This window comes from Cebidichthys violaceus, unplaced genomic scaffold (assembly GCF_023349555.1).
Source record: "Cebidichthys violaceus isolate CVI_PGR_0920_01 unplaced genomic scaffold, fCebVio1.0.p SCAF_22, whole genome shotgun sequence".
Lineage (NCBI taxonomy): Eukaryota > Metazoa > Chordata > Actinopteri > Perciformes > Stichaeidae > Cebidichthys > Cebidichthys violaceus.
The window spans coordinates 8,130,354-8,156,340 of NW_027176395.1; the positions used below are offsets into that span (position 1 = coordinate 8,130,354).

At 43.5% G+C, this 25,987-nt stretch overlaps 1 protein-coding gene across 2 annotated transcripts in view; it reads left to right on the forward strand.

Moving 5' to 3' along the window:
• Nucleotides 1-16,976: 16,976 nt before the first annotated feature.
• The window catches only part of daam2 (dishevelled associated activator of morphogenesis 2), a 96,688-nt gene continuing 87,677 nt past the window's right edge, over nucleotides 16,977-25,987 (forward strand). For both annotated transcript variants that reach the window (XM_068717735.1, XM_068717737.1), the window contains exon 1: nucleotides 16,977-17,139. The gene's annotated coding sequence lies outside the window, so the exon portion shown is untranslated. The remainder of the gene's footprint in view (nucleotides 17,140-25,987) is intronic.

The window sequence follows — 25,987 nt, forward strand, 5'->3', positions numbered from 1 at the left end:
TAGCTCGCGGGCTAACGCGGGCGCTGTGCTCTCTCTAAGTTTGATGCAGCCGGTTGCTAGGCGACGACGGTCCCCTCCGCTGACAAAGATCGTCTATATTTGTGAAGATGATTCATCAGTGTGAAACAACCGTTCCATCTGCCCTGCTCATTCTCTCTTTTACGTCTAATGACTAATGGCGTGAGTGGGAGCCAGTGCACAGAACTCCAGGTAGGAGTGTGTGTTGGGGGCACGTAAATAACATTGAAGACACTGTTAGAGGTAAAAAACTAAAACAACAACAAAGAAAAACAGGGATGCGTAACTGTTGTATTTTCTTTTGATGTGGGTTATTCTTTTGTGTATTCAAGACAAAAGGTCACTGCAGGTTCAATGACTCATACAGTGGTTTTATTGACAGAGTTGTATACAGCACTAGACACTCCCCACACATAAGATGCAAATAGGTTCACGGACTGGACAGTCATGGATATATCATAAAATAGGACATTTAACAATGATTACCACATACCTACTGTGTCTGAAGGTATTGTAGATTTTGCATAAAACAACATTTAAAATACATTTAAAAAAACATGACCAGCAGCAAACCATAGCATTTCACATGCATTTTTTCTTTGATAAACCACAGGTGCTAACATTCTGTGTTGTGGATCTGAGAAATCAGACTGCAGAATGCTGCACGTGTTTTGTGCACAATGTCAGGCAAAAGGGGTGGAATGCAACAGTCCTTTAAGGTACTAGCCGATGCACAAGCACACACACGCACACACACACACACACACACACACACACACACACACACACACACACACACACACACACACACACACACAGAGATACTGACACACGCATGCAACAAATTGCATCTATTGATGCACAGATCTAGGGGTAAACTATCATTGCTGTGGTTGAAGTTCACTTTTGAATAATACCACTTATATTACCTGTGCAGTGTGAGGCTTACAAAGAACACTGGCAGATGTTATTTAATAGCATGGGGATCCACCAGCAGAAAGCAAAACATGCCCTCTCTCATAGAAACCCGTGAGGAACAGAAATTCACTTATCAGCTGACTTACACAGAGCCATATGTCTTGTATTTGGGAAGGTGGGGGGCTTGATGGTGGGTGCCTTTGACCCTGTCTCCAATGTCTGTTTTTGGTATTTCACCTGAACCCTGTATACCCCCCCCCCGACAAATATAGCCTTCTGCCAGGCTGCACACTAGCCAGCATAGCGGGAAGGCTGCATGGTTTCATGGTGGCACTCAGAAGAGTGTAGCATGTTTGCTCCGGTGCATTCCTCAGTGCCACAGAAAAACTACTTCTTGTGTGGTGTTTTGTTTTCAATATAGTCCTGTGTGTCTTGTTGCGCATGGCTATATCCTACATGCTGCTTCTTTTAGTGGGCAGTTTGGTTTAAATGTGTAGATAATCATATGCCAAGTTCGCGGTGCGGTTGCCTCTACAGCATTACTCTTGGACAAAAATGGTCAACCTGTTGTTAAATACAAGAAATTCTAAATGAAATACTAAACTACTACAATAAGTACTACAATACTTGTTCCCTCCATGTTCCCTAATACATACTTGTCCTTGTTCCCAAAGCAAACAGTTTTATTTCTCATAAAATTAGGTAAAAAGACCACACATAACTTCTTAGAACAACATAAACAGTTTGTCCACTCGCACAGGGATGAGCATTCATGAGAGGATCGTGGCTCTGAATGGTGAAACACACAGCCCCCCACGCGCATTCCTTCAGGTTAGACTGTGTGTGTTCGGGATGTTTTGTGTGTGCAGCCTTTCAGAAGATTGCTGCCAACATGTTGCCGTTGCAACAGCAACGCTCCCGGCCGTTAGGCTCGTGCTCCTCACCACGCACGGCTGAACGAAAGCTAACCCTGGAGCAGTAAGACAACTTCAAACATGTAGCGTTTTCACGGGGCCACCGGTGCAACACTCCCTCATGGCAGCCATGTTGGAGGTCCGCAGCTCGTGGGCAACACAGAATGAACAACCGACTAAACCTTCTCAACGGATTCCGGATCGGTTTGGATGCAAGCCATGTTGATTCACATAAGATTTGCACTCCAGTTTTTACCAGATACATGTTAAGACAAATATACTGTAGGTCAATTTGCTAAATGAGCTCAGAGAATAGAACTGCAGTCGTAAAAACTGTTTGTTCAGGTTACCTGACAGTTTCAAGCCACAACTGGCAACACCTTATAGCCAAGGGCAAAAGTGGTGAAGTCTTCTGTGCCACACCATCTAAAGTGGAAACTTTTCCCGTTTCATTGAATAGGTTATTAAATGTATCTTTGTCTTTCTTTTGTGTTATTTCTGAACCTCCACATTGTCTATGCTCATCCAGCATTTGTAGCTTTACCTACGAAAAATAATGGGCTATAATTCTTAGATATCACATAAAATCAATTTGTATGTAATTCCTGTAATCATAAACCAGGAGGTAAGACCTCTAAAGCCAACGCGGGGTGGGCGGGAAGGATGGTGAATGGGTCAAACCACAAACCGTTTTTTCACCCAAAAGGCGGCTGTTTGTTTCCCCGTGGGAAAAGAGAAGATTTATTTGTCACATAACCTGCTTACTTTGGTAACAGCACTTCTGTAGTTATTTTAACCCAAACCGCGATCTTTTCTGAAACCTAACTGGTTCTGTTGCCTAAACCCGACTAAGTTGTTTCCTGTGAAGACAAAAGTTTATTTTGAAGAGACCGCATCCTTGCAGCGAGCGGAATTGACACGTGTTGCTGGACTTTCGAAGGAAAAACGCATGAAAAATGAGGAGTAACTTTTTGTGAGATATCATATGAACATGAGGACACTTTGCTATGCTTTACATAGAAAGTCCTTCAGAAAGTACTGCAGTCACTATATGTTGTTCACATGGTTGCCTATTTCTTAAAACAGCTCTACAGTATGAACCGCATGTCTTCCCAAAGAGGGGATTTCTTGGTCCTGTAGATACTGTAGCTGGGGACAAAATCTGGAATATTGTGTTGTAGTGGTGTTAGTGAGAGAACCCTACGTTGACATCATCTTTCACAAATGTGCAGATTATATCACATACAAAATGTAGCCTTTTCAAAAAGAAAAACTGCCCATAAGTTCCAAGAAGGAAGCAGCCACGTCCTCTCTCTCCAAAACAATTACATAGTTAAATTTTTCCTTGACAGAAAAGCGCAGGCAGTAAACACCAACCGAGGGCTGGACTGGGCTTGTTAGGGAGCTGTGAACTTTTTTTTTTTTCTTTTTTTTTAATTTCCTGTTTTGGTCCATGTGTTGTCTTTAGCTGCAGCTGACATAGCTGTGGTTTCACCCCAGTGGAGACAACCAACTGGTACTGCACGAGTCCGATGCACGGAAACGGACTTCAAAATCTGAATGCAATACATTTTTTACTCCCAACCAATAAGTCACAAACACTCTTATTTTTTTTCACTTCAAAGTTTTCCATGTGTGCAAAACTGCGCTGAATTCTTTGCCTGTGGCAAAGCTATGGAACCTCAATGCCATTTCCTATAAATTCTTACAAATGATTTCTCATAATTCTGACACTTTGACTCTCTTTCATCTCCCTGTGTTGGGTTCACAGGAAGATCAGGTGACAACAGAAAGTATCAGAGTGGAATTGTCACCGCGGATGATGATTACGCACGGTGACATGTGCAAGCATGCACACACACACACACATGCACACGCACACGCACACACACATGCTTCATCAACTCTGAAAGGAGATACAGTAAGTAGGCATACAGTAAAGGCTGTTGATACAGATAAAGGTTGAGGCTACCTGCTTAAAACCAAGAACAAAACTTGTGGAACCTTAAAAGGCAAAAACAACTCCGGCAGCAGAGACAAAAAACCTGTTTTTTCAGTCCTCTCTGCCAGCATTCAACACCTTTGTCTCGAAGCGCTGGCCTGGCAGCTAATCAAAAAGGTGTGCTCGGTGTGAGGATTTCAGCTCCGGCTGGGAGTGTGTGTGTGTGCAGCACTTGCTCGACAGACTTTAGCTATGTGGTTGCGATTTTGCGTGGATGTTTGCAAAAGATGACCCGGTACCCGCTTGTTCTATTACAACAGGATCCGACGTGCTGCATGTGTGTCAAAGTGTACTTGTCTCATGCAGTGGAGATCTGGGGAAAAATAGAGAGTAGAAAAGAACAGAAAACAGAAGATGGAACATTTGTTGTTTCTGCACAGACGTCACATAAGTTGCCACATCACGGTTCCCCTGTCACATCTGTAAAACATTCAACTTTCCTTTTTACTTGTGGGGAGCGAGATAACTGGTTTCTCTTTGTATTCAAACAAAGATCAAAAACATGTCGGGTGCTTTTGGAAAGTGTTAAAAGAAAATCTGGATAAACAGGAAGGCAATCCATGCACTCCAAAATCTTAGAATAAGTAACAACAATTAAGGATGTATTAAAAATCCTTTGTTGTAGTGGCCAAATCATACAAAATAAATAACATGTAACCATAGGTCTTTGTCAGGGCATTTGTCAGACTTAACAGGTGTGGCCTATAAACAACTAATGGGAGAAGATCACAGACCTGGATGATAACATGACAGGTGAAACAAATTGAAAGGAATGAGACGTGATAGCAGTGGAAACTGCTCACAGCAAGGCCTGTGGATTATCTTAAGTAACTTGGTCATGATTTCTGGAAAGGGATTTTGCTGAGTTTTTCAAATGTTTTTTCCGGTTTATGGCTTTGAGCGCTATAAACTGAGTGCCATGTATGGCCAATATCTCTGACGCTCTGCAACTCACACCAAAACAATCTAGATTGATAAATTGCAGCGCATTTAAGAGGTGAAAATATGTATTTTTCACTGTCCCTTTAAGACCAGGATACATTAATGCATCCGGTCGATGGATGCAAAAAGCCTCCCTCTGGCTGACTTTTCTGTCCCCCCTAGAGGGTTTACTGTGCTCAGTGCCCTCTATGCACAGGAGGAATCAGCTAGCTATGGTTCCTAGATCTACATGGCATATTTACGCTCAACGTCTTTTAGTACATGTAGAAGCCCTCCTCACAGGGACTGGACGGGCGGTTAGTGACAAAATTGCTGTTAATTAAATCAATTTGTCTATGAGTTCTGTCTGTGTCACTTTGACACCGCCACTTACTCGCAGCACCGACAGTAGCCCGCCAACCGGGCGCAAGCGGCACACAGGCAGTTTGTGGGAGTGTTTCTCCGTGTGCGACCGTTTAAATGCGTCCATGGGTATGTAGGCTGCTGTAAATGTGAACATTATTTGTGAGAGGGAAAAAAAAACAAGCTGTAAACACTGTGCCCTCCACAGCTCCTGACTAATCAATCCCATAGGAAAGCCTGCTGGAATGGTTTTGATTCAGCCAGGCCTTTATTACAGAGTAGGGGAAGATGATGCTTCAGTTAAGTAGCTGCCTCTCTGTGGCTTAGTGGTTGAGGTTAGATAGATTCCATAGGATGATGTGTTGCTGGGTGACTGTGTGTGTGCGTGTGTGTATGTGTGTGTATGTGTGTGTCGTCCCAGTTTTGTCCGAGGGTGGCCACATGAGGCTTAGTGGTAGAATGCTCCTTTAACCAAAGGGGGACGATTAGAGACAAGCTCCTGCTTCTACGGTACCTTGCTTATACTGTAAAGCCACTGAGTGTCATCACACAAACACACACACATGGAATAGGCATATGCACATGCCTACAAACGAAAAGGGTGAATGGAAAAGTAAAAAATCTGTTTTTTGAACACTGGGAACGCAGTGACCCACCATCACGTGCAGTTGCCATCAGAAAGATCTACGCGTAAACCACACATTCAGTCACATTTATTTATTTCTAACACCAGCGTATTCGCAAGAGTGAGTGAGCACGCGCTCCAGCCGGAGAGGGAACGACTGCAAGAGAGTTATTTTCAGAGTGAATTTCGTGGTTGCTGTGGTGAGAGGAGGTCAGCCCATGCTCTGTCCTATACATGTAAGTTAGTGTGTAGGGTGCATGGATCCTATTTTTACCATGTCACCACCGGTCTTAAAAATGTTCTGCATAGTGGGAGCAATAACGGGTTTGGAGCCCACACCATACTGCTGCATAAGTGTGCGGAGGAGTTTCAGAACACACCAAGTTACACTCTGTTAAGGATCTCACCCGGTCACAGGGCGCAAATACTAGGAGTGTACTGGGAGGGGACTACAGGTCTGCTTTTCTCTGAAAACTTTGGCAACACAGCAAATGGAACTAGTACACCAAAAAATGTCAGTTAATTCGCTAACGTTACATTCTAGAAACTGTCGTGCTAAGGGGGGATGCTTGGGGAGGCCGGAATGACGGGCAGCATTGCTAACGCCCTGGCCAGTGCAGCCTGTGAGCGATGTAAGAGTGGCTTTGCTGTGACCGAGAGAAATAGATCTACACCTTTTCGTTCACTTTTCAGAATTCTATTTTATTTCGCATGTGAAGAGCGAATGACCGGTGAAGTTAATTAATTACCTGAAATAACAAACAAAAAATAACACGCTTTCAGGTAGCCAAAAGAGCAAAGCAATGAGTCAAGTCATTATATCAAATCATAATATTAAATTTAAATGAAGAGACATTGTTTTATTTTAACTTAAATGATAAAATGTTTTGGAAAATGTTTTTTTTTATTATTATTCTATAATCATAATAACAAAGTTGACAATATTGGGGGTAATATTCTTAAAAATTAAATATTTTTCAAAAGAATTGATGAAATAAAAGAAGAAGAAAAAAAGATATTCTCCCATAATAATACACAGCAATGTTGACATTATTGGGGGTCTTATACTTATGGGTTAAAAGTGAAAGCCTTGAGTTTGGCGAGATCATGAAGCTGTGAAAGAGCGAGGCCTGGCATAACAATTGCTAAACTACCAGCCAACACTTAGGATACCTTGCTAGCTAGAATAGCAAGGTCCATTTGTATTTCACGTTAACTGTGTAACTTGTTAAATGGGATGTTAATTTGGAATGGCCGAATGCATTTGTTTATAATGTACTTACCAGATAAAACAACCAACTCCTTGGAGTGTCTTTTAGTACTAAATTGCTGAATAACAATGTGGTAGGTAGGTGGCCATGCCCTTAATCTTTCGTATTTTTTTTTCTTAATATAAGTTAAAACAGGTGAGATATGTACAAATTCACCCCCGTATAGTTGTAAACATTGTACAGTTGGGCATTTTAAACATGGCGGTCTATGGGGGTTGACTCGCTTTTGGAGCCAGCCTCAAGTGGCCATTCATGGAACTGCAGTTTGGGCACTTCTGCGTTGGCTTCATTCCTCAGCACTGGAGGTTACAAGCATCGATTTTTCAAAACAGTAAATTTGCGACATGCAAAATGAAAACAATAAGCTGAAAGATGCTGAAGAACAGTTTGTTGGTTTATCACTCCAAGGGATTCTTCTCACATGATATTGATTAGTGCAGCTTTAATGTCAACTGCAAGTATATATATATACTATATATACTAGTATATATATATATATATATATATATATACTATATATATATATATATATATACATAGATATATATATATCTCTCTATATATATATATACATAGATATAAATATATATATATATATATATATATATATATATATATATATATATATATATATATATATATATATATTTATATAGATGTAATTTCAATCATGGCCAGAAGCAGCACTAACCAAAGTGCTGAGTGTCTATCTCAGGCAGTCACCAGCAGTGGAGTCCATGCTATTTAAGTCTGGGGTTTCAGCAGCTCCAGGGCACAGTTTTCTGGTCAGTAGCTGTGTCCAAGGGAATTCTTTAGGGCTTTGGTTATGTGTTATTCTCTGAGGCTTCTGCCCTCTGTTATGCTAGCTAGGCCCAGGCATATCAAACTTCAGTCTGCATTTCTGAAATACAGTATATGAATTTCCAAGAGTCCAAGACCAGCAATATTGTGGGATGGATTTGGGGATGAGCAAGAAGTCACAGACAGGGTGACATTTAGCTTCTTTTTTTTGTTGATCCGTCAGCATGTTTGTTTTTCTGTCAGTGCGAAGACCAGTCAAGGAAATATGAAACGGAGACGTGTATGCTTTAGAATGATTCATTTAGGAATGTTTTGCTGTGCTGCGTTTGCTGCAAACTAAATGAGTTCCGTTTCATGGCAGCTTGCAGAATATCACATACTCTTTCCACCAGATTAGGAAGAAAAAGGCTTATTTGATGTTTAACAACATCCCATAACATTTAAATGACTTTGTCAAGCAATTATTGGTTATGATAGTTACTTAGGAGAAAGATGAAATAAAAGGTGAAGGCAAACCGAAGAAACATTTTCTTGGTAGTATTTAAAGGACCAGTGTGGAGCTTATAGTGGCATCTATTGACAGAAATAGAATATAATATTCATTATTATGTTTTCATGAGTGTATAATCACCTCAAACTAAACACCTTACCAGCTTAGAATGAGTGTTCATATCTTCATTGTTCCTCTCCACGGAGTCCGCCGTGTTACACCGCCATTATTTTTACGGTAGCCCAGAACGAACAAACCAAGCGCTGGCTTGGGAGAAGGCCTTTTACATGTTTACGTTAAACTGGCAGCTTCAATTTGGCGGCCCAAACGCATCTGAAGGCCACCATATGTTTTTGTATTTGCTTGAAAAGGGAGGGGTCACTGCTAATATCACACTGTGAACAAAATGAAGTGATAGCATCGGTATCTTTGCTGTGCACCTCGCATTGACTTACTCAGCCTAGTCCTTGTCCTCAAGGATTAGCTTGAGTTCCATTTCCTGCTGTCAGTAAACATTGTGCTATCACATAACTCTCTTCGTTGGCCTCCTAACAGCTTTATACAAACTCATCAAAGTAATTCTAAAACTATTGCCGGCACTTACGTCTCATGCATTTTGCCTGGAAAATCGGTTGCATACCTTCTCCTTTTATAGCAACTCTCGTGCTCTGCATTTTTTAGCGAGTGGGGATTTTTATTTTTTTAGACCAGTGTTGCATAATGGACATTATGTCAAGAGTTTTCGTTGATCACAGCCCAGCATGCCTCTCTTGTCTCTTACTTAAGACCCTTGGAATTCATTCTTGAGCTATTTGTGTAGATAAACATGTTTTCTTTCTTCTTTCTCAGTTCCTCAGACACTTCTGTACATTTTTCAGAAAATGTCTTTGTTTGTGAATTTATTCTTGTGGAAAAAGGGGTGTAATTCATTAACTCAAGTACGGATGCAAGGGAATGAACAGACACATTTTGGCTGTTTGATGCACTTCAATACAGTACATGCTTGTCAAGCGACTCTCCCTCCCTCTGCTCCTTCCCTCCTGTCCGTTCCTTCCATTCGCTCCATCTATCCATCCCAGCTGTATGTGGTCAGGAGTTTGGACGGTGAGCAGGGACATGGCCGGGCAGTCCTGCCGACCTTGCGTTGCTCGGCAGTGGGGAAAGTGGGTGGATTAGGCCGTCTCTCCACGGGGCTAAAAGGCCTGGAGCTAAACCACTCTAACTGTACCGTATAAATAGACCAAACTTGGATTTGTCAGAGTCCACATCTCCACCTCTCAACTGTCAAGCAGTAGAGGCGGGGGCACGAAGGACAGACAGCAGCAGAGAGAATGTGGACGTGATGAAAACATCGGTCACGTTACTGAGTGGAATGTCCTCATGAACTCTGAGGAGGTAGCGGGAGAAGAAGCATAGGGAGTGCAGGAATGGAGAGAAAATAGAAAAGATTAAAAGTGAGAGACAGGGTTGAATGAGCTCCAGAAGAATATTTGAATGACAAACGTGGGTTGCTCTCGGAACTGTAATGCGTCGGAGACATTTGCAGAATTCCTACAGTAAATCCATTTTCTCCACCTTTTTTTTGCCCCTTGAGCGCAAATCCACTTCCCAACACAAGCCGGGTCCAGGTGATGGTTCAGCACACACACACACAGCGTTACATAAGTAGTGCGGGGAATGCTAACCGCAACGAGCTGAATGGGAATTTGATGCGAGAGCCCCCGACCCAGTAGGTTCTCCGAAGCCCTGCTGCCGTGGAGGATTCTGGCATCCAAATTCCTCTTCCTCCGCAGCACGGCAGAATCACAATGAAATACCTTTCGGTGCTGAACTTCGCTGCCTTTGAAGTCCCATTCAAGACCGGGCTGTGTCAGGGTTGTCGTTGTTGCATGCCATTCCTCACACACAATAAAGCTGTGTTATGTCACTGTGTTACTCCTGGCCAATCCCCGTGATGTGTCACACCAGAGGAGGCCGATCCATGCTTAAAACGACCAGGCCAAAAGATTTCTGCTGCTAAAAAAAGTGCAGGAAAATCAGATTGGATGCATGGTGAAAAGCCACAAAGTGGTCTTGGAATGCTGTACCATTTTGATGTAAATCTTATTGCTATGCACTATTGACCACTTGGTTACATAATGCTGTAAATGCAAACAGTGTAACTACAGCAGACATAATGTCATTCAGACCCAGTCCATTCTTACACGGGTCATTTTGTAAACGTAGCTCTTTCTATGCGTTTTGCCCTTGCGTCTACACCAAACAGCATTTTAGCTCACTGAAAATGGAGTGTTTTGTTTGTGAAGATTTTCTGAAGCTTTCCGGTGTTGACGTGTAGATGGGCAAAACTGAGTTTTGTTGAGTTTCTGCCTGGTAACGTCATAGTGTTATCCCCTTTGTGAGGCGTCACTAACAAGGCGACGTGCATCCAAGAATGGCGGACGTGGCCAAATAATAGGACTTTTAACATGTTTACACCTAAATGTTAAGTTACTCCTCCACTATATTGAGGAACAGAGGCACCAGAATGCGCTATGGAGGTCCAGGGGGGGGTTCCCTTAATGTAAACCATCAAGACTTAGGTTAAGATTTAGTGCGTTGCAGTGCTTCTATGGAGTGGATTGTTTTTGAGAACAACGGAGAAAAAAAACACCTGCGTACGTGTGGACTAGACACTAGTGTCTGTGGCGCGAATAGGAATGGGGACAGTACACTCAGAATATTTCCATAGCAACAATGGGTTTCTGTATTGATTAGCAGCACCGTGTCACTTTCAATTAGGCCACACTGAGGAGATTACAGCCTGTGTGTGTGTGTGTGTGTGTGTGTGTGTGTGTGTGTGTGTGTGTGTGTGTGTGTGAGAGAGAGAGGATACTGCTTTATTTTTTATTTCTGCTGGCCACAGGGCAATGCAAACTCCATCTCATCTCTAGTTGAGAAATCATCGATATTTCTGCCAACATCGGCGTCCATGTAATGGCTTTGCAATGCTTTTAAACTCACCGCACACACCAACACATGCACACGTCACCTACATAATGTGTTTGGCCATAAACCGAGGAGAGGATGGCAGCCGAGACGGAGCGAAGAGACAAATGAAGGGAGACTTCTTTGATGACAGCCAGGAAATGAAAGGCAGCGTATCACACGAGACAGAAATAGAACAGAGAGGAGTCTTATTGAGTCTCAGATTTTGTACTATAGTCATCACAATGCATGGAGTTTTATTGGAGGTGTAACTGAGCTGCATGTTCTCCTTCTGCCTTTCACCCTCCATCACAGAGGTTACAGGAAGAGACACACAGAGAGGATGAGAAAATAGGTACTACATGTGTGAGTGTGTGTGTGTGTGTGTGTGTGTGTGTTTGTCTACAAAGAGAAAAGATAAAAACCAGCACAGCATGCAGTTTCATGTACAATAGAGGGCCTCTGTGTTGTGTTAGACTGTTGTTCAGAGCGCGTCAGGTGAGGAGAAACAGTAAGCTTGCTGGGTCAGTCAGTGTTCCAACATCGTATGTCTCTGTTTAGTAGGATCACAAAAACTCTACCTTCCAAATGACAATTACAGACGAAGCATTGCGTCTTTGATATTTCAGCTACAGTGTGTGTTTAGTCTGTTGGCACATGTTTTTATGTATCCTGACACAACTGGGTGGCACTGACCCACCCATGTACAGTATATAAACAGGTGAAACAACTGTCTGCCATGCAACTTGTGCATTTGTCATTGTGGCCAATCAGCCACGACAAGTCATGTGTAATATATGTTTGCTTACTTATGTTTACCTCTCTTCATACCCTTGAGGCAAATTGTGTTTTGTGATGTCGGGCTACATGAACGGAATCTTGATTTGGCTTGGTTTTGGAGAACAGCCGTGGCTCATGATTCCTTCAGTGCTGCTCAAAATAGAAAGCTCTTAATAGAAATGCCAGCAAAATTACACACATTGGACTTTCACCCAGAAGGCCGCTGTTTGTAACCAAAACCGAAAGTAAACGTTGACTTTAAACTTGTTACATAACGTTCCCGTAAGAAAGTCTGCTTAATAATAATAATAATACATTTTATTTATATAGCGCTTTAAAAGGCACTCAAAGGCACTTTACATGGTAAAAACAGAAACAATAAAAGCAATTACAATAAGCACAAAATAGATCACATCATAACAGTAGGGAACACTATGAAAAAAGAAGAAAAAAAAGAAACATGCATAACTGACTTTACAGGTTAAACGCAGATTTAAATAGAGGAGTTTTAAGTACAGTTTTGAAAGTGGCGAGTGATGGAGAATGTCTGAGGTGCTGGGGGAGGGAGTTCCAGAGGGAGGGGGCAGCAATGGAGAAGGCCCTGTTCCCCCAGGTTCGATGCTTGGACAGAATAGGGGGGTAAGGAGGTTGGCGTCGGCGGATCTGAGGTTGCGATTGGGAGCGTGTCGATGCAGGAGGTCAGAAAGGTATGAAGGGGTGAAGTTGTGAAGGGCTTTGTATGTGATGAGAAGAATCTTGAACTGGATTCTTTGCTGACTTCAAGTCCAAGTAGGGGTCAACACCAAAACCAAAAACACACTGGATCTTACGTTTCCCAAAATGCAACTAGCATCTTTCATTAGACCTTACCTTAAAAATGTGTCTCTATGCCCAATTTGATACAACCCTGATGATATTACTATGACATCATCAGGTACTCAGACTTTGGAAAACTCCCTTCAGAGCCACAGAAGACATTATACAACTTCCTAACAGAGAAACTCATGTTCAGGTGTAAAGTTGGTGGAGTAAATTGGATACAAATAATATATGACTACTGTTCTGGCTGTTCATCATCCACTTTTGAGTCTCATATAAAGATATGTTTGAGATTGTGTAATACATATGTATATACATGGATCATGTGTGCATGTCTGCAAGTTTCCCCGTACACAAAATCCTGCGTGTGTGTGTGTGTGCATACTAAATGGTCGTGTGTGAATTCATTTATCGTCATTTTCTGTTCTGCCAGACCTTCGAGATCCTGAGGTGTCGACTGGACCTTTTTTACCAGCAGATGTGTCAAATCAAGACTACAAACAACCCAGCCCCCGTCTGCAAAAAGACGCTAGGAGAATTCCCCCCCTTCAACTACTTCTGTTAGTCTTGGCGTCAAACCTGTGCAGGGATACAAAAGCTGCGCAGTGTCAAATTATTTAAAAGGTCCGGACACTCCAGCAGTCTCACCAGTGAGGCTTTTCCCTTGCGAGATCCTGCAGTCCAACAGTACTTCATTCCTGGTGGCGTCACTAAAGACACTGCTCACTGTTACATGGTGGGTTCATTTTAGTATCATAGAAACTTGGGGCATAATGTGTGTGTGTGTATGTGTGCGGGTGTGTGTGTGTGTCCACATGTTGCCATGGCTAATTCACTGACTGAGTTTTGGGGGTCAGGCTAAAAGGCTCAGGTTAAATTACTGACAGAGTGTCATTATCTGACATGAATCTAACTCCCCTATGATATACTATCCGCCTCTGGATTATAGATTTGACCTCCCCTTGGTTTTGCCAAATTTGAAGAGATTAATCGAGGCCCCTTGCCTGGTTTTCTCCCAGGGGCCGAATCCCTCGCTTCCACTGGATAATGTCATCCCGGCTTTGACAGGCCAAGCCGCCGAGGCTCCCAGACAGCTCTATCGACTCCTGAAACTTCAGTCCAAGTGTAGACACGCACTACACCATCTGACAAACTTGACACTTACAGTAGCTGACGCAATTATTTCTAGGAAGAAGGTAAAGCAACTCGCTGATAAATGCTGAACTCATGAGCTGTTCAAAGTCACAATTTAGGAGAATATGCGTAGTAAGACTACACATACATTTGGGTATCTAAAGTGAACCCACAAACTGTGAAATAAGACGAGCCAGTCAGCTTTTTTGTGGGCTGCCTAGATCTGAAAACATGACTGCGTTCCAAATCGCATACTTTTTCTTTTTACTTTTGTTACATACTGCAGCTGCCCTTACAACGTGCGTACTGTTGCATGCAGTGTTCCTTTAATTGGGAAATATACACATCCCAATTATTCATATATCCGCTGCGTAGAGGATTGTGGGTCAGAATAGCCAGAAAAGCTGGCTTGCGTACTGCAAAATTTGACCGGATGTGGTAAGTTATCCTGGTATTTCCTGAGATACTGCATTTGACACACTATGTATTGGGACATACTAAATCTTTTTCTGGCATGCTATTTAGTGTGGTAGTGTGGGTATGCATAGCATGTGATTGAACAAGCCAATCCGATTTGGGTCCCCTCACATGCAGGCTCAAAGCAGACTGGGCTGTTTTTGGAGGGGGTCTTAAAGAGACAGGCGCTCAAACGGAGAGTTTCAGACAGAAGGTGAATACATTTATATAAAGTCAGACCTTGTGAGAAAAATTATGTTTTTTGAACATTAAAGGCATGTAAACATGTTCTAGTACAAACTCAGTACATGAGGAGTTTATTCATTCAGTGACCACAAATCATACGGCCACACTATTATGTACGACAGTGTTAAATAGTGGTACGGGCTTTGGAAACGGTTTTGCGCTAACAGCGAGAAGGTATTTAAAGAATCCCAAACAATGCAGGTAGCAGCTACTTTCATTTTGACACCAGCTTGCCGTAGATTTGCTGTCATATTAACAATGCGAAATACCATTCCTCTGCCCCCTGAAGATGTAAATGTTAATTGTATCACAGCGGGGCTTGTTTCATTCTCAAACATATGAAATTAGTATTGATGTCTGTGTATGAGCCCAGGTCATAGTGGATGCCCAGAATTTGCAATTAATGAAGGATTACGGGCTGCGAGGAGATCAAAACACAGCCAGTCATACTGTTTCTTCATATTTCAGAGGATTAAATGCTTAGCAGCTGGAGGAAGCAAGACCTTTACTCTAATATTTGGGAAAGTTTACTGGATCTTATTTCGTTGGCAGACATGGGAGCTGTAGTACGTTGCAACCTGTTTGAGTTGTTTACCAGTATATATATATATATATATATATATATATATATATATATATTTCTGTAGGATCTAAGGTAATCATTTCACATGCATGATGTTAGCTACTTTGCAAACGTGTTGTTCTTTTCCGACAGGGAGCATTTACCAGAGAAGTGGACTTGAGTTACTTGGACTTGAGTCACTGATGACTGATGACTCATTGATGAATCACGACTTGACTTGACAGAAAAATAAAAGCTTGTGTTATATATTCAAAAAAATAAATATATTTTGATCAAGACGAAAATTATGAAATAAACAGTGTAAACGGTAGTGTTTCCAGCAGTGGCGTGCGGTGAGGTTCGTGGCTGGTGAGGCACTGACACTACATAAGTCAGATTTACAAATATATGAACCCAATAGAGAAGCTTAAATCACCATTCAATTGGCAGCTTGCACATTGACTACTGGTTGTTTTTCATATCAGCATTATTTACACACACATAGGTAAGGTACATATTTGATTACACCGGGAGTGTGTGAGCCGCGACCTGCTCCACCGACCTGCCCCACCGGGAGCGTTTCAGACACATACAAGGTTACTTTACCAGTCCGACGTTGAATTGTTGTTGATTTGGTCATATTTCCTTGTTTTTTGAGACATTTTTAAGCTTGGATATATAATCTTACATTGTTGTGGTCAAAGCAAAATATAAGAAGAAGAAGAGAAGTGTAGAAGAAGAGCAAAGACAGAACAAGCATAAACCCGACCCGTGGGCTCTCGCCCGCCCTCTTCTTTGAGGCAGAGGTAGTGTTTGCCTCCCCTCTGTGCTTTTTCACTGCGGTTTAATGTCAGATCAGCAACACTAAATATGTTCTACACATACGTAAAATACAGTACCTATTATATGTAAAGAAAGGACATATAATAAAAGTGTCTACAATGACAAAGCAAAAGGCACACGCTCAACCCAGTTAGTGAGGGATTGCGCAATCTGAGGTGAAGCACAGCTCGTCGCTGCCTCACCTCACGTGTCTCCTCTGTTTAAACAGGACATGCGCTAATTCAGCGATTTTGATTATAAAAATGCTTGAAATTATTGGAATCATACAGAAATTACATTTATAGCACAGATCAGTAGAGAAATATTAATATTTATTTTATTTTAGCATTATTTGTTTTTTACTTGTCATGGTGTCAGGTGAGGCTCTGCCTCCCCTGACCGCACGTCAGGCCAGTCTGCTACGCTCAGTCCTGGTCCTGGTTCTGGTTCTCCCGTGCCTCCCTTCGAAGAAAGGAATACTTTGTTGGTTCACGTGAGACTCATGTCTGACATTCACCTGCGCTGCAGTGACATGTTATTGGCTGCTTGGTTATTTATTGATAACAATGGAAACAAAACAATGGAAGCAAGATAATGAATTGTTCGTGAAAAGAAAATAGACTCATAAAATGTTTCACTCACTCTGACAGCGGCGGTCATACTCGGCTTCAACACACACACACACACACACACACACACACACACACACACACACACACACACACACACACACACACACACACACACACACACACACACACACACACAGAGCGAGACAGACAGAGTGCGGTAGCTTTAAGAGCGGAGGCGTGGTGCTGCCTGCTGTGTGACCGACGTGTTAGTCCTTTACCTCCCCACTATCATTCGCCTCCGCGTGAACAGCCTCGCACGGTTCGGAGCTGGGCATCGGCTCTCTATTTCGTTCGGCCCGCCGCGGGACTCAGTTCGTGTCGTGTTCGCGCGGTGACAGCGACAAAGGGGGATTATTGACATCGATCAGCAAATCGTTTCTCCGCAACGAAGCCCGGAGGTAAGTTGTGCAATGTCACTGACAAAACCCCAACGTGAATTGGGAACGGGTACCTTGTGATGGTGCCTCTAGCCCCTTCAGGGATCCATCCTCTCGGCTGGAGAGAAACAAATGGTCACGCTGAGGTCTGTGTGCTGCGTGGGGTGATTTAGCGTTATAAAATAATATTGATGAGGTTTAAGGTGAAAATGTGTTCGCCTGGCTTGGCTGCTGTTTTTCTGCTCATCACGCCAATTAAGATCCAACACCTGACGCGACGCCTATAGATATGAATATTAAAGGTGGATCATGCTCAATGGCTTCATGTCACCTGCTTGCTTATCAAATATTGCACGTTACCGGCCACCATTAGATCTACATTGCTTACTTTAGACGCAGTTGTGCGCATGACAGCCTGCCTTCACTGATTCTTTTATTTTCTCTCTCTCTCTTATCCGTTTGTTGATAATGGGGTGATTTTCACTTATTTATACCGATGTGCGTTGTGACGCCGCGCCATAGTCGATTTTCACATGACGTGCGGTACGTTTGACCTCGATATTATTATTATTATGATTGTTATTATTATAAGGCGGGCGCGCGCGCGTAGTTCCCGTGACTATCCAAAGAGGGCGCTGCGTCACCTCGGTTGCTCCCTCATCGCAGCGGCGCCTCTGTCATGCTGCAAGAAATGTCTACTCATAACGATGCGTGGGTGTTGTTCAGATCAAATGGTTTCTTTTTCTGTTTGAGTCAGATTCTCCCTACTTTTTATTTTTTTTATTTTCTGTTTTTCCTCCAAAAGAAAACGCCAATTTCCATATATGCTGGAAATTAACCAGGAATGGTGTCAGATATTTGGAGATTCTTTTCTTGTTGGAGTACATGCCTTTCAGACTCTGTACCAGGACGAATGACTTGCGGTGACTATACTTGCAGCGGGCAGCCATCCCTCTTGAGCTAAATGTGGCTCCAGCAGCCGTTCACGTTTCCACCCAGACACCATCAGCCATGTCCAAATATTTCTCTCTGTAACAGAAAACAGGTGTCTCCTCGTCGCTCTCTGCATTTAACAAAAAGCGACCTGGACAATCTGATCGGTAAAGGTTCAAGATTTCTAGACTTGATTTATAATTGGGGAGGGGGGAGGAAGGGAAATGCTTGGACACTTAGGTGGTGGTGGTGGGGGCCATCCATACCTCTTAAAGCCCACACTGCCTGTGAGTTTATAGGATGGCACTTAATCCGACTGAACATCTGGCAGTGATGCAGCATTGGCTCCTCTCGGTCAGATGTTGAGGCTTTACGAGCACAGCACCATGCTAGGCACAGAAATCATCCCCTCCTCCTCCTTTTCCTCCTCTCTCTCTCTCTCACACACACACACACACACACACACACACACACACACACACACACACACACACACACACACACACAGTGTTGCCAGTTTAGCATCTACTACATTCCTCCTATTGGATCAAAACTGTGCTGCCTGTGAGCGTCATGCCACAGTACAGTGATCACAAACTGTTATTTTGGTGACAGTTCAGAGAAATAAGAATAAAAAAATCCAAATGATTATTATGGGTGAGAGGATCGGAATGGGATTATGACGTGGAAATTACATTTTAATCATGCTAACCCATTGGGGGTAAGTGACTTGCAGGATTTGTCCATGTAAGGCTGCTGAGGGAGTTTCAACAATGTCTAATGCACATACTTTACAGGCATCAGTGGGCTGCCCACTGAACCTCGCAGACTTGTGTTAATGGACGGCAGCAATGGATGGATTTCGTGCAAAGCCCCGCGCTATAGCCGGCTGTATGTCTCTCAGCAGAGCTGCAATCCACTGAGCTTTTAATACGCTTTAAGCGTTTTTCACAGGTTCAGCTTCACGCATGCAAAATCACACAATATGAAACAGGAATGTTTGTCTGTTTACTCCCAAGGCGAGGACAACTGTTGCGGCAATTTGGCTGGAGTATTTTTAGGTCCACTGTTTTGATTACGCCGCATGATCTCCTGTCCGGCTACCTGCATGCTCTCAGTACGGGAGGGAGGGAAGAAAAATATGCGCAACGTCCAAAAGCAACAAGGTCGCTGGGCCGAGGGGTTCTGCCTCTGGCTGTGCCCCTTGCTGACTGAACGGAGGGAAGAAGTAGAACTGTTGGTGGTGTGTTTCTGTGGCGGAGGGATGACCGGAAGCCTCGCTCAGCTCAGGGCGGCTGCGTGTCACCGGGTATCGCGGCGGCCACTCACGGCTACGTTGTGCGTCCAGTCAAAACTCCTCTGCCACAAGTAAAAAGGGTGGCGAGCAGGGGAGAGACGGGAACCATTGTTCTCAACCAGCCACCGACGCAGATGTTGACTCGCTTCCACCGGGGCCAGATGTTTTGGTTGGCAAACTGCTCTTGCCCGGTGGGGCCGTAAGGTGAGAATCTGGCTTGGCTGGCAGGACGGGTGGAAGGAGCTGAGGCTACGCCGCTTAGATCTTGGGCATCTTTTGTGCAGCCTTCACTGTAAACACGCATCTGCAGCCAATCGGCTGATTAGTTGTGCAATCTGTCAGAGGCATTCAGGATTTGGATTGTAAGAGGTCCAGATGTGACTATTAATAAATCAGTATGCAGCAGATACGGATCACGTAGAAAGCGCAGACACCATTGCAATTCATCAACAAGCATTCCAAGTCGGTGCAATGAAAAAGTTGCATCCTAAGAAGTTGGCCAGCACTTCTTTTGCTTCTTAACCCATCGCCGACGCACCGAGCAGTCGCGGTGAACGCACAAGGCCGGTCTCTGCTCCAGCCCACTCTGCTGCCTGAGCGGTGGATAGGCTAGCAGCCTGGCCTAACTCTGTCTGTGCAGAACTTCTGGCGCAGAGCGAAAGAGTCTGGGAGTAATTAGCTGCGATGGTATAATGCTGTACCAGACAGTGTTGCATCCCCCACCTCAGTCACAAGTGGTTACAACCCGTCTGTCCGTCCGTCTCCCTGAACTTTACCCCTCATTTACGAGCACATGTGCAAAAAAGTGAAACCGGTTTGGTTCGCTGATTTGTTTTTGCAGCAAGATGCAACCATATTTTTACACTTACCCGAAGCACACCTCTGAAGAAAAGGGCACATCCAATGTCACTATGAAATCACTTGTATCATAGACCTGATTTGGCTGGCATCTTTTTTATAACTATAATTGTTTTTGGAAAGAAAAAAAACATAGAACAGTTTACATTTTGAACTCTAGACTATTCTCTTTATTGGGGATGCTAGGTTAGATACAGATTTGAACATACTTTTTTGAGGTTGAAATATCTCTTTTAAAATTAGATAATAAATAGCTTCTTTTTATTTTACCCCAAGCAATTGCCCCATCTCGTTTTATTGTAGAACAGGTCCTGGGCTTAGGGGCTCATTGTGCAGGGCTTTGCTGGTGGGTGGTTGCAACGGCCTCTGGTCTGGTTCTCTTGCACAGTAGCGAGGCTGTGGGGAACCTGAGTCGAAGAGGAATTGCGATATGGCAGGACTGCCCCAGTATGCCAGCGACCCTTGGCATCAGATCAGCATGAGGATTATCCAACTGTGCAGCAGCGCTGATTCAATCTTAATGTACTTTTGCTGGCACCTCACCTCAATCATCTGTACACCTCCAAAATTTACTTTCTCTTTCTGCTCTTCGCATCACTCTGCAGTCTAGTTATTGTGGTGTGTATGTAAAGCTATGCAACAGTGAACCTATTCCCCCTAATTGCATGAAAAAAACAACATCCAATAGATCTATTTAACAAAAAGGTGCAAGACACTTTGCATTCTTCCGCCGTCCCTCCTCCTTTTTCCTCCCTTTTCCTCCTTTTTCCTCCTCCTCAATCTGTCCCTATAGTCTAATTTCCTGTCTGTCTCACCACACACACATGCTCCAAATTTTAAAAAACGTGGTTAAAATCTCATAAACCCCAGATACATTTTCATAGGATAGACACCTTGAGTTCTGTTCCTGCAGCTCTGCACAATGTGTCAGTGTTAGCTAGGCTTTTGTGCTCTCTCGCCGCTGTGGTGTTTTTGGAAACAGTAGCTCGCTGCCTTGACTACCTGATTAGACATGTTTCCACCACTGGTATAAATTAGAGGCGATTTAAGTCTCGGGTTCGCCGTGCATTGTTCTTAAACTGTGGAGGGAAGCTCGTGGCTACAGTAAAGGTGGTATTTTGCATTAAGTATGCGTGATGGCCGCATGATTGGTTCTTAAGTCATATCAGGGCTGTACACACGGGGAGCAGGTGCTCATGTAAGATTGCCTCTTCAATGTCTTGAGGAATTATTCCACCATCACTGGGAATGATTTAGCACTGGGGGTAATGGAGGTTGAGAATATCCTAATATGTCTTCACTTCTTGACATCTCCCTGCCCCCAACCTCCCCCTCCTCATTCCCAACCACGGTCCATTCCCTTTACCCTCTCTACCCTCCCTTCACCCCCCCCCCCAGACAACTAACTCAATGCAGTGGTTTTTTTGCCCCCCTTGTCTCCATGTAGTCACAGATAATTAGCCCCCGTCAAAATACACTGTCGGACTGAGGGTTGAGACTCGGGCATCCAAACCCCTTGCTCCTGCCCCCCTACGCTTGGCTAATATTACCCCGAGCTACCGGGAAAGGCCAGATAGGTTTTGTCAGTGGATGGAAGGGAAAGAAAGAAGGGGAGGGGGGGGACCCACTTGGGACCTGTGCGCGTGCTACCTCGCTGAGCACAAAGCAGCTCTTTCACATGGGATCTGGAGCACACATGGAATCGTTTATCAAATCTCCAGTGCGTCAGTCCCACGTATTCTCTCGGCTGCTCTCTCACCTCTGCATCTCCGATTCACTTTGCCTCTGGAATTAGCTTGAGAGGCTGCACCTGGAGATGGTCATCTGTCTGCCCCTGCTCCTCGGTCCTCCTCAAAAACCTGAATCCAACATTACCCTACCACCTTGAGGTTTACTCATTTAAGTGCCCTTAAGAACGAGAGGTGGACCGATTAGTCGGTTTGGCCGATTTTTGGCGCCAATTGGACCATTGTTATCGGCTCAACTGGGCTCCGTTTGTGGCCGACGGCTGCACAGCCGCCACCAGTCACGGAGGGATGTACATCACCATTATACATAGCTCCATACATGAAGTCAATGTGTACCTGAGATATATTTCAATGAAAGTTAACTTTATATAACAGCATTATTGGTAATTTATGCTGAAATATGCTGGGCCACTTTTGCTGATCTGTGTGCATGTGATCAACTCTGGTTATCGGCCCATTACTCGGCTTTTGGCTTTTTTTATAATGCTCAAAACTAACGTTATTATATCAGCCTTTAAAAATCCACTATTGGTTGACCTTTACTTCAAACAATTTTAGCTTTTTTGGATGTTCTGTTTTGACCTTGTGGTCTGTACAGACTAAGTGGACATAACTAACCACTAGTGTTTGAACCACTAATAACCACCTGCACTCATCCACGTAAGGTGGACTCCCACAGTGATGCCTGTATTCACAGTCAAGTTGATGTATGTAAATGTGTGAGTTAATAGACCGATAGCTTCACCATGTGGCATTTGCAATTAATTGCAGTTGCTGCTTTGTTGAGCAAATTCAGTCGGGGACTCACTGTGTGTGTCAACTACACAGAGTTTAGCGGCACTTCTACCGGTGACTGTATAGTTGTGACATCACAATCTTATTGAAATCCTGACTGCACAGTCTCTGAATATGGGTTGTATGTGTTTCTTAGTTGATTGAGCGGTTTAATACATTCACAGTATTTATATAGCACCTACACCTGTTTTATTATTGAACAAGACATGAAATCTTACTCTCTACAATATACAGCCTTTAAGATTATATTACCTTAATTCAAGGTACTGCATTTAGTAGAGTTCACTTGCCTTTCCTTGAATGAATTAGTGTCCTCACAAAATTACAGGAAACCTATTTTAACAGTAATGCAATGCCAGCATGACATCATCTCCAAGGATTGGCCTCTAAACGGCACAGCTGGGTGGAGATAACGGAGCGGCCTGGATGTTTATTTTTTCCCCTTCTGCATTCCAGCTTCTTATTTATAATGGCGTGATATCCAGCTCGGGGGGTTACTTCTATAAAAGGAAGTTTGAGGACTTCTGCTGACCCACTCGAAAGGAGGCTTACATGCCACATTTTCTCAAGATGTAACCTTTAGATTTTCAGGAGAAGGACCTCAACCACCCTGGAGAAGAATGGCTTGGGTCAAAGACACTGGGATACATGCCTGAGGACTGGAAACACAAAGCTGTCAGCTCCCTCAACAGTGTACTGATTTTGCAACATCCTGGTGTATCCCCAAAGGATTTAAGGCCCTGACATTTTAAGTTTTTGGTTAGTCTGCAATAAGGAATTGTGAAAAATAGCTGTGTAAAATGATCATAACAGATGCAGCTCAACCCTATGTTTTGTTGAGAGTAGACTCACCTCATAGTTAAATGTGAAAGGTGACCTTTGCCCTGTGACCCGGCCAAACTGCCTGGCTGGCCCTCTAGGAATTAGATTGTGTTTACAAAGAGCTGGTCAGTATGTGCTTGTGATTTAATTATCTTGACATGTCGGGTTGGGTAGCCAACGGCTTTCGAAAATCTATCTGAAGTCATGTGGCTTTGTTTTGGTTTAACGACAAAGTTCACCCAGTTCCTCATCTTTTGAACTGAGAATTTCCTCAGCTTGCAAACGTCGATTTACTCCCCGTTGCCAAACTGAGGACAAATCATTTGGCCCAGACCGTCTGCCCTTGAGTTTTTATCTTGCATTGTTTGTTTCCCAGGATAAAATCCTCCCTAAATTAGCCTCACCTCACCGCTAGCAATCCAGATGTCCTCAGTGGCCTGACACCCCATTTAATGCCTAGCAGATGGTATTTGTAGCGGTGGATTGTGCTGAAGACAGATTACCTTAATGAGGTCATTTACCAATGAACTGTGTGGGTTTGACCAAATCATCTGGTGGAGGCCCATTCCAGCCCTCCGAGTTTCTGAAATGTACTTAAGGTTACTTGTTGGTTAAACATTCCTGGAAGACTGTGGAGTCCACTGAATATCCTTCACAGGATAGTGTTTGCCTATAGAGTGCATTCACTGCGAGGGGCATTTTCGGCAGAGATGCGGCATAGTATTCACTTCTTTGGGCTGTGTTATTGTAATGATCAGATCTTCCTCCTCTTTCAGTCCCTCCCTCCGTCTCCTTGGTGGACAGGGGTCCTTTTCGCTGCCCTGTGCGGCTCTGTTTGTGTGTTTGATTGTGGGAAAGTTTCTCGACAATCCGTGAGAGTCCCCCGTTCTCTGGACCGGCTTTTCCCTTGGGGTCCTCCAGACTCTGAGAGGCTGAGCGCTACCCCCCCCCCCCCCCCCCCCCCTCGGCAGCCGCTAGCGGTAGCAGTAGTCCCAAATCACTTGTCTAAGCTGTATGTATAACCAGGCCCCCTTCTCTTATAGTCAGGCCCAACAACACAGTTTATCTTTTCAGGAGAGGGGAGATCCTTCAGGCTTTTCAGCACAGAATTAAAGAAGCCTGGCAAAAAAGCACTCCCTACCAATTAATCACTTGAGACGGGAGGGAGGGCTGAGATGGAGACATAGATGTTGATGTGACACAGGTTTTTTTATTTTTTTAGAATGGGCCAGGCTGTGGTGGGTTTACTTTGGCTACTCTTACAGAATATGTTGGCTCCAAAGCTGGATATTGAACCTGAGATAGGTAAAGTTTCTAGCTTTGCAGTTTTGCTAATGAGACTGAATGTTCTGGTTCATGTACAGTGCATGTCAATTCGCTGAGGGAATTACCTCATTAAACTTAACTTAACTTAACTTTGTGGCTTTTTTATATTTAGATTGTAAATTCCAATTTTCCTTTCAATGCATTCAGTTGCCACTGGCATTGATTTGCTTCCACTTTCACATTTGGATACCGTTTTATTATCACATCTGATTCATGGGATTCCCCTGAAATACAGGTTGTGTGTCATTCTCACGTATTACGGCAGTAGTGTCACTGCAAGTTCTCAGGCTTTCAATTCCACAATCCCTTGCTTGTGTTTGACTCTATAGTGACCAGCACATGAACGACCTGTAATTCTTTACCGAAGATAAGACAGGCCTTAAGGTACCCAAGCCTCCCACCTCCAACCTTGATTCAATTTAGGCAACTGTAATTCACTTTGCTGGCATAACTAATGTGTTTTATCGAAGTGATTTAAGGCTGGAGCATCTTAACAAGATTTAAGATGTAGCTGCATCGCAATCACCCCTCTAATCCGTTGTAATATTCTTGACCCATCCTCATCTGCATGGAAGCCAAACAACCATAAATAGTTTGACCCGAGGAAGAAAACCATGCTTCAAACACAAAACCTCCCCAGTGATCTCACTTTGTTTAAAACCAAAGGGTGATTACCAAGCAGTAAAACATTTTTTAAGCTCAACACCGTCGTAATTCTTGCTAAGACTTTTGGATTACTAAATTTGGCTCTTACATCTTCCCATGCATTTCTTTCCAATCATGTAATGACTTTATGGCACAGTTCAAAGCTCTTAAGTAGAATCGAAAGCCTGACAGGCACTTTTACGGTCTTCTACGGGCTCTCTCCCAGCCCCTAATGCAACATCTGAGCTAACTGTCATCTCATTGTGTTTGAGCTTTGAGATGGATGGCTGAATGCAGCTGAAGGATCCGGGAGCGGTTAGAAATGGTTCTGTCTTTTTTTTTTTTCTTGTTGAGCGGCTAAACAGACCAACTCCGCCTGAACGGTGGAGCCGAGCCATAGATCCTTCATCCCCGGCAAGTTCTTTTCAAAAACTCCTTTTTGCCA